Here is a 9844-nt window from a genome sequence, read left to right on the forward strand (position 1 = left end):
CCCCCCTTTCTTTGCATGAGAGAAAGGGGGGGCCTCAGTGAATCACACCGGCTTTCACACATAAACTACAGTAGCTGAAGTGCAAAGCGTGAGATCCGGAACTGGGGAGGAAAGAGGAGTGGAGTGACTTGACTGGTCTGAGTGTTGATGAAACTGCTGCGGATTTGCATGGGGATTTTCACACTGGCACAACCATCTCAGAAAGAGCTGCTGGGCAGTCGTGTGGAGGAAAATGCCACGTTGATGTCAGGGGTCAGAGGTCAGGCTGGTTGGAGACCATACAAAGGCAACAGGAACTCAAGTAACTGCCGGATACAACCAGGATCTGCTGAGCAGCACCTCTTAACTCAGGGCAATGCCGGCCACTGGCCACTTAATTATTAGGTACCTGCTCCATGCTTTTCTATCAGGCGTCCAGTGAGTGTCATACAAATGTGTGATATATGTATTGAAATGGTTCGGACTCTAGAAAAGCAAAAACAGAAAACATTTATTTCCATCACATTAAGATATATTATTTTAAACTCAGTGGAGCCATTAAAGCACCCATAGCCCACGGACGGTGTTTGCGTAAACTAAAGGCAAAACCTGGGACGTTGATTGGGCAAGGACGGCAGCAGGCCGTGGTGTCAACAACATGAGCCGTCCTGGAAAACCCCCCTGCCCCACCACTTCGGGCCCCACCTGAAAAGTTGGACAGCAGCAGGAGGAAGTGGAGGCGGGAGGGGCGGGGAGGATGTGGCGAGTGGAAGTGGAACTGAATTTCCCCACCGCGGCTGTTTCCAAGCAGGCAGATCGAAAGATATCCGCGCAGGTTCGTGTGAAGGCTCAACAGGCCGGCGGACTGAAAAAAAGGTCAGCGCCGGTTCACCTCGAGCGGACGCGGGACGCCACGTGCGACGCCGTTTCTCACAGTCGGTCTTCGATGATCTTCGCTGATTGGCTTCCTCAGTCTGACTCCAGGTTCAAACTTCTCAACGCAATATGCACTGGCCACACCGAGCCATGGTTTTGATGATGTGGACGGATGGAGGCGCGTCAAAAACCATTCACTGGAACCAACTGCTGGGACCTCAGTGGAGTTCTCAAAAGCAAGGAGCTGCCGTTCCAAAACTGCCGGGGTCGCAGCACAGCCACGGATCGTCCTCCTCAACTCATCTGCTGCGTTTCTTTCACAGGACAATTCTCCCACATCAAAACTGTTCACATTGAAACATTTTATTTTCCTGTGCAGCCTTCAAGTTCTCGTCCCATTTGCATTTTTCAAATCGGTCAAATTTAAAGTATTAATCGCCACTGATCCGTCTTGAAGGCCTCCCGTCTGATTTTGTTTACAGCTTATATGAGGATGTGACCGGAACGTTCAGCGTCTACCAGCAATTTTCAGTCGCCTCTTCTCCTGCACTTCAGTTTCAGCGAGTAGCGCCGGGGCCCCATCCGGCTACCTCGGAGACGAAGGCTGGTCTGCAACCCTGAACGAGACGCAGATTGAGACCAAAGAAATATGGAGAAGAAAATGATCGTGGCCCGGACACTGGACGTCAGGACGCTGACTCATCTGCCCAATTCTCTTTCTCCACCTTCCAGCCTCCGCAGATGGACATCGTTGTCCCCCCCCCTCGTGATTTCGCCGGGTGGCCTCGCGCTAATTGCCGCCGTGCCGTTGCGTCCGCGTCGCCGCCTCGCTCACGTAGGAGGGGGGAGGCGCTTTTTGTTCCTCGCTCGCACTTTCTTTTTTTGTCGACTCGAAATCGATCTGTGGGCGGGCGCCGCTCTTCACCAGGCTCAGCTGCGGCGGTGGACTTTGATTGTTCTTCCATTTCTTTTCTTTTTTCGCCCACCACCCCTCCCTCACCCCACCGCTCTCCCGTCGCGGTTACATCACTTCCTGTGCGCGTTTCCCCCACGAGATGGCACATAGATGTTTCAACACTTTTGCAAAGTGGCTTTGTCGCCCCCTTATGTGTGAAATCTCCTGATCACTACGTGTGTGTGTGTGTGTGTGTGTGTGTAAATATTTTTTTTTTTGGTGCTCGTGCCGGCCACACGACTTGACAGGCGCAACCACGATGCAAGCGAGAGACTTTTTCTGCCTGAGCGATGTTTTCATCCTGTTGGGGTCACTGACGCAGAGAGCTTGAAGAAGCCGGTGACCACACGTGCGTGTGCGTGTGCTTGTGTGTGCTAGTGTGTGCGTGTGTGCTTGTTCGCACCTGCTTTTCAAAGGAAGTGTGTGGGCAGCGATGGAAAAGCAGGCGGGCACACAGAGCTGCCCCGTCGTCTCTCAGCGAAACGAAAAAATCTCTTCTTCGTGGCTTGTGTTGAAACTTGAGGACTGACTGTTCCTCTGCCCTCAGCTGGCTTCACTTCCTGTTTCTGTTTCCACTCTGGCTGGGTTTATTCTCTGCTCTTATTGTCCTCGCTGCCTCTGCGGTGGGTTTCAGGCTTCGAAGCCTCTGCGCCGGCGCCTCGCTTCCATTTTCATGCGCACACGCGTCCGTGAGAGATTCAATCGACGGGCTTGTGAAGAAAAAAAAAGTGACAAAAGTTTAAATAAAAAAAACACTCATCAAAGTTGTAAATTAGCCAATAAAAAGCCTTCTGTTTACGGCCTTTCGCAAAAACGCTTCAGTGGAACTAACAAACAAATCTACCAGAGGTAGTTCAGCTTCACCGTGTTAACCACGTCATAGTAAGAGGAGGTGTTGAGGAGGACTGTAAACTCTACTGGAAACTTTTGCGTATTCCTCCCCGGGTCGAATGTTGAGGGTTGTTGCTATGCAAGCACAACAACTCAGTTGTAACCAGTGGTTACTTGAGTTACTGCCACCCATTAAAGTCCACCCATTCTCATCCGAATTCTCTTCAGCAAGTCGTCGTTGGCTTGCTAGTCATGTGATTGGCTAATTATCCATTTGCATTAGCGAGTGTGCCAGTGCTTCCGGCTTCCGTCCTCGCGCCGCTTTATTGTGAGGTGAAAAGAACGTTTGGGTCGCGTTCTCTCCGCTGAACGCCATTTAAAATAAAAAAAATAAAAAGTAAAGCTCTACTGACATCTGTTGGCCAGAAGTGGAGCTGCAGGATGCAACAGCACAACCAGGCATGACTGCCTCGCATCCTTGCGTTCACAGAATTAAAAAAACAAACAAACAAACAAAACAGAAACAAAAAACAAACAAACAGGTTTTGACCACTGTGGTAAAGCTTTCGCTTGAGGTTTGACTGAGAAAGGTGACAGCACTCAGGCAGGCAGAGCTCAGTTTGCAACAAGGAGAAGGCCTTGGAAGAAATAAATGCCATGCGGAAACTTCACTATGCCAAGTCGAACAACAGTTGTTTTGATCACATTTTTTTTTTTTTGCGTTTAAAATCTTACACTCACCCGTTACTCTCATATTTGGCAATTGTGGTGTGATTCAGCAGTTCTGCTTTATTGGATCTAGTGATGGGAAAATTTTGGAATGCCGAGCAACTCACAGGTTCACCAAAAACTTGCATTTTGTAATTGAAAAATAATAGAAATAATTAAATGACAAATTAGCTTCGCCATTGTATTCAAACGATACAGTCTGTCAGCATCAGAAATTTAGAAGACCAGACAAAGGTGCAGTACCGATGTATAAACCATCAATCACCTTTTTAAGAAAACCAGTGCTGGGAAGCAGTAATTCTCAACACATTTGATCGCTGACACTTTTCTGTCCAGACCTTTTGCTACCAAAAACTGAATTATCTTGTTTGGCCTCTTCTATATATGCACCGATCCTTAAACGCACCACAATCCTTTCAGCCTGTACTTGCATAGACGCTACAGAAGATTTGGAGACTTGGCATAATGAACACAGGCCAAACGACTGCATTGACTCGTCTGCTTTGGGTGTTTTCGGCAACTTTTCCATCCGTGCTGGCTCAGCCGTACGACACCCAACCACTATTTTTAAACGCCACACTCTCCCTCGCCACATCTCGATATCTATTCATAGCTCACTGGACTCGTTTAGGGGAGCATTTTACTCTATAATTAGCGCCTTATTTGAAAAGCGTCTGAAAGAGGACGGCGACCCTCCCTTGGTAAGGTTCAACATCCGGGCTGATGAGGAGGCAGTTGCGTGAAGAAAAACAGCACACACTGGGCGGTGGAATGCTGTCGCGCTTGTACTGACACACCTGTAACACGCTCGCGGAGGCTGTCGCTTTTGACAGTCACAAAGCCTGACATGCCCATGTGTCACGAGATGACATATTTGTTCGTGGAAAGAGAAACAGAGGCGATGGTCAGAAATAGCTTCTCGTAGTGAGCCCCGTTAATGAAGTGAGTGACGGAGCGCTGAGTCATGTTTTAAACAGTTTGGTTTCTTTGAACTCTTGACTTCTGCTATATGAGACTCCTTTAAAAAAAGGAAAAAAAATAAAAATAAAAAATAAAAAAAAAAAGGAGTGGGGGGTTAACAGGCCTCTGTAGGGGGGGCTCACGGAGGAGGTGGTATTCTGAAGCTCACGGTGTCATGCCAAAAATAGGGCCCGGTCAAAAGAGGTGACAAGAGATGATTGTTGAATATCTCGCTGTGACGATATTCTATGAGCGCCCCCTCCCTCCGACGGAAAGTCAAGCCGCCTTGGTCACACCCTTCCCAGCCCCCCCCGTTCCCTTCCTTTCCCCTTCCCTTCCCTCCCACTGTGCCCGCCATGTTCTGGAGGAGGGGATACGAGTAGCCTGCTTTAGCTGGGCTTAGCATTAGCAACGCACAGCTTAGCGGAGGCGCAACAAGCAGCCGGAACGCCGAAACAAACACCACATCTCCGCTTTTTTTTTTTTCCTCCCTCAACTTGGTCAAACTTGTTTATGGTCGTACACCATTGGACTAACAGTTACAATCGGACGAGGAGTCATATATACGGTAAGTCACCGCTGGCTTTCTGGACAATGAAGTTGTTTTGTTTTGTTTTTTTTTTCCAGGGTGCCCTGTAATCCAGTTTGCTTTGGGGATGTCTCCACCGAGCACCCGTCTTGGGTGCTAGCTTTTAAGGGTCGCTATTTAGCTTAGCATGCTAGTTGACTGGCTTATTCGTGTAGTTGGCCGGGTGGGATATTTTAGGTTCAGTATAGCATTAACAATGAAGGCAATAAATGACGAAATTTCAGTTGTAATTAATCGCCGTTTTGGTTCAGAGGATCCATTCGGTTTTGAACACTAAACCGAATGGCTCTTGGTTTGCTGAGCAAAAGCAACGCCTCGTTAACGCTGGCTTTGATCTAACTTTTTCGAATCCAAGTTTTGGGCACGTATTGATGGTATTAGCCAGCAACTCGATATCCGAGCGCGGACCAAGCACCGAGGAGCAAAAATCTGGCGACACACTACTAAACATTCCAGTGCAAAGTCAACTTTTACTATGTAAATCTATCGCACACATGATGCCAAATTAAGGCGCCGTTTGCAAATTAACGAAAAATGTTGTCCGCTAGCTTATATTGCTAGCGTACGAATACAACTTCCCCAAGTTTTGCTTTAAACTTGCTAACATTAGCGGCAACAGTGAGTAGCAGGCGGGCTAGGTTATTCCATCCCATGTTCCGAAGTAGTGTTGCGCAAATTTAGCGTCAAAATAAATGCTGTGGTCTACGTCATTTCGCCGCTCAAACAAGTCACGGAATTAGATCTCTTGCTGTAGCCACAAGAACAATGAGAAATAAAAACTAAACACTAGCTTGAGCCGCTGTAGCATGAGCTCCTAATCACATCATCTCACTAAAATGCAGTGATTTATCGACTCTCCAGTCGCGATCAGCTGGATTATTGTTATTCTTTCGACTGTAGGTTTACTTGTTTGTTTGTGTTTTTGTTTTTTGAAAATTATCATGCCGCCCAACTGTGGGTCTTCATGGCAATGTTCGTCGTTCGCTTCGTGAGATATTCGGATGCATTCTTTAGCGATGTGGGCGCTGTCTTTGAGTTGTCGGTTGCTTCGAGAAGTGTCCAACCTGGCCGGAAGGCAAGCGAGGCAGGGCGAGGAGTACAAATGTTTGCTTGGAATGCCCGACATCGCGGGGGCTTTTTTTTGTTTATGTTTGTCGCACATTTGAGGGCGGAAGTACCCGGAGCCCCTTTTATCCAGGGGCACAGTGACTGAGTCCACGTAAACGTGGCCTGAGAGATGGGCAGGGCTTTGTCTATTGTCAGGACGATCAGTCAGTCACAGCGGGTGACAGATGCATCATCACCATCCTCCCCCCCCCCCCTTTTTTTTTTCTCTCCGCTTGGCTTTGTCCACAGGTCGGGGAAGTGAACCACTTCAGAAATGAAACCCGGCCTCCTGTCTCTCCGTCCCCCTTAGTTTTTGTGGTGTCAGAGGTCACCGTCCTTTGGTGAACCCGATAGACCGACGATTGTCTGGTCGCTGTTGTTGTTTTGTTTTTTTTTGTGACAAATTATAATATTTTACCCAGCGAGGAGAGAACATGGATGGTGATGGAACCGGCTGGATAACTCACAAGTCGTGCTGTCGCACTCAAGTCACAACTCACACAGGCACGGCTGGTTGTGCAAGCCCTCCTATCTCCAGATCAGCTTTGAGGGCCTGGCTAGGTGGGCAGACCTGTTTTTAAGTCTAGCGCCTCGCAGCCTTTAGCGCTAATCGCAGTTTACTCGGCCTCTGCCAAGACACACCCAGAAGCACGCGCGCGCACACACGCACACACACACACACACACACACACACACACACACACACACACACACACGCACCATCAGTGTTGCATCCTTGCGTCCTCCTGGCACAGCTGACATGCGTCCAGTGTTTACTTTTCTCCTGGATGAAGTTTTACTTTCAGATCACGCTGATAATGTATACAGAGGAAGTTTTCCACTTCATGTAGGGGGATTAAAAGAGAGCAGTAGCACTACCCCCCGACCCTCCCAGTACAGACATTTTGTATATTGGCTCTATGTATATATAGCAGCTGTAAATATGACGACGTAACAGGAACTGTCGGGCTCTGATTGCATTGACTTTCATCACACAGTGTACGGACAGTGAATTTGTGCAATGAGAGAAAGTTCCCACCAATGGCTGAAAAAACAGGCATCGCACCGAGTGAAGTTGTGCTGCTGGTGCATTCTGCTGAGAGGATTCATTTGACTCAGTTTTTGTGTTATTTTCCAAAATAAAGAGTTAAAAAACACGACAATGTAGAATATCACAAGACGCCATTTACCGGAAGTTATATTCAAACAAGAATTTAGTAAAAAAAACAACAAAACGTCTCGTGTTGAAGCCGTACATAAATCTTAAACTTCTAAAACACAAAATCTTTTTGACGTCAGAGCATCTTTGACTTTCTTTTTATGTCTACATAAGGACAAAGAATCTGTGAGAAGGCGCAGGTTTGAATTCCAAAACCTGACTATACGATGTGTGAGCGAACTCATCTCAACTCAACTCAACTTTATTGTCAGACATCACACATACTCGACATATGACATAATGAATGAAATTTCAATCCTCACAGACCCACGGTGCAAGGCAGAGAAAAATATAATAGATAAAAAATAAAATAAATAAGATAAAACAAATAAAATAGGATTAAAATAGACAAAGATAAATATACAAAGTATTCACAGTAAGGCGAGGTAGTGCGTGTAGTGCAGTTTGGGGGAGATAGTCTATGTGTGTGTGTGTGAGGGTGGGTGGGCAGTTTGTCAGTGAGGGGGGCATGGACACTGTCCTGAGGACGTTTGATGCGGGTCTCCATCTCTTTAAAGCCACCGCAGCATTAACTGCAGCGTGTGTGATTCAGCTGTCTATATTTAGCACCCCGCGCTTATTTTATCCCACCTGTTTCCCCATTGCAAGTCAAGAGAGTGGAGGCAGCCCATTTGAACTCTACTATGGAATTGAGTCGCCTTTCGACTGATCGCATGCGGAAGCAGCGGCACCACAGCTTCGCGTCAAACGAACAAGTGCCGCCTCTGCACGTTTTTGCTGGCGCTTTTTTGTGCCGCTGCTCTCCTCGTTCCCATTCAGCCTCGTAAATAAAAGCGCATTCTTGGGAGCACATCACCCACACTGACCCACTTGGCCCCCCCTCCACCAGGCCTTTAGAAACATGTTGAATTCTCTGGGAAATTGCTTTTTTTTTTTTTTTTTGAAAGACTTGTCATCGTTCACTCTAATGCCACATTTTCATTCCTCAATTAATTCCAGAGTGGTTGGAAAATATCCTGTTTATTGAGTTATTTATTTAGTCTTCCTGTTAAAGCTGAGGCCCTGTTGTCAGACCCTCCGCGTCTTTGGGAGGAGACTAAAAGCGACCGGGAGAGTAATCAGTGCGACCTCGGTCCCTTCTGTCTGTGACATCAAGAAAAAAAAAAAAAGGGCCGAGCGGATTGAAAGCCGCTCAACCACAGAGTGGAGGTGCTCTGCGCGGAGGATGCCACTTTGTTCACTCTGTGTCAGCTGTTTCCATATGAATATGTTCAGTTTCCCACCCCCTCGGCGATTTGTCATTCTCAGAGGAAAAAACAAAACAAAAACATCCGATTGCTTCGAAACGCTGAGTGGCACGGTTTCTAGGAACTGTGATTGTGTGAACGGTTCTGAAGCCAAGTAACGAAGCACAACTGCCGCATCGGGCTGTTTGCTGCGTGATGTCACGCAATGGCGACACCAAATTAAAGTTTATTCTGGTGCAGGGGTGGCCTGAGCTCGGACGGTCCAGAGGAAGGCAGACAGCAGGGTCCTGTGGTTCGGGGGTTTGTTCCGGTTAGAGGCGGAGCTGGGGGATGGGGGCGGGGGTGGGGGTGGGATGGGGGTGCAGCGATGGACAAGACAGGCGCTCCTCTCTTCCGGCTGTCTGCCGCGGCTGAATAGGTGATTATAGCAGCAGATGTGTCATTAGGTCTGAGCCGCATTCATTGGGATGCAGGGCGAGGGGAGGGCGTGCTCTCCCCCCCCCCCCCCCCCCCCCCACATCCACATCCACCACCACCATCACCCTCCCGCCGGAGTCGACGTCCGACTGGGTTCTGCTGCGTTTTGACGGATGTCGCATTTTGAAAGTGTACGACAAGGGCAAAACTGGAAGGGGGGGAAAAAAACAAAAGTGTGCTGACTGTACGTGCTTAAGCGTGCCTATTTGGAGTCAAAGCGAATGTGCAAAGTGCACGGAAACAAGTTTGGCCTGACGCACCTCTGACGTGGCCAACGTTCAGCCCACATGACCGCCCGTGGTGGCCGTATCGATCCAAAAGATTGATGACATCGATACCTGTGACATTCGTGTCTAGATATTGAGTTTGGATGTATTGATTACTTTGTTTACAGCACGTAAACTACAGGGTTGCCCATAACTTGCAATACAGTGCTTTTCTTTTTTTCTTTTTTCTTTTTTTTACCTCCTCATGAAATAATTTTAACAGGACAACTTCAAAGGCGAAAGAAATAATGGAGGGCAAACTCCCAGGTCCTTCTGTTCTAAAGTGAGCCAGGCTTTGAGTGGTGTTGACAAATATTTTATATTTTATATCATAGGGGCAAGAAACACAAAAACACTTCAGAGTCATGAAAAGTATCAGTATCGTAATTGGAGATACCGGCCCTGTATTTACTTGGTGTTGAATTCATTCCAAGTCTTGTATCGTTGCGCTCCACTAGTGGCCGCTGTTTCCATTCCCGGATGTTTTCACGGACACCGACGGCTAGCTGACGTACGAGAATCACTACAACCGGTTGTCCGGCTGACGGCAACTCCTGAAATCATTTCCATTCTTCTGGTTTGCTTCGTCGTTCACCTCCCGTTCTTCACTCAGAGAAACAATCCCCTTAAAAGCTCCGCCACCCTCCC

At 47.8% G+C, this 9844-nt stretch overlaps 1 protein-coding gene across 5 annotated transcripts in view; it reads left to right on the top strand.

Annotated features, from left to right (window-relative positions):
• The window catches only part of epn2 (epsin 2), a 60658-nt gene that overhangs the window by 30760 nt on the left and 20054 nt on the right, over positions 1 to 9844 (top strand). For 2 of the 5 annotated variants that reach the window (XM_076023864.1, XM_076023865.1), the window contains exon 1: positions 4535 to 4898. The exons of 1 other annotated variant lie outside the window; for it this stretch is intronic. The gene's annotated coding sequence lies outside the window, so the exon portion shown is untranslated. Of the gene's footprint in view, positions 1 to 4529; positions 4899 to 9844 lie in introns of those variants that run through there. 2 more of the 5 variants (XM_076023862.1, XM_076023867.1) reach the window with 2 other exon arrangements.

The sequence above is a fragment of the Nelusetta ayraudi genome, unplaced genomic scaffold (genome assembly GCF_046127955.1).
Source record: "Nelusetta ayraudi isolate G7.1 ecotype Tasmania unplaced genomic scaffold, CSIRO-AGI_Nayr_v1 ptg000016l, whole genome shotgun sequence".
Classification (NCBI taxonomy): Eukaryota; Metazoa; Chordata; class Actinopteri; order Tetraodontiformes; family Monacanthidae; genus Nelusetta; species Nelusetta ayraudi.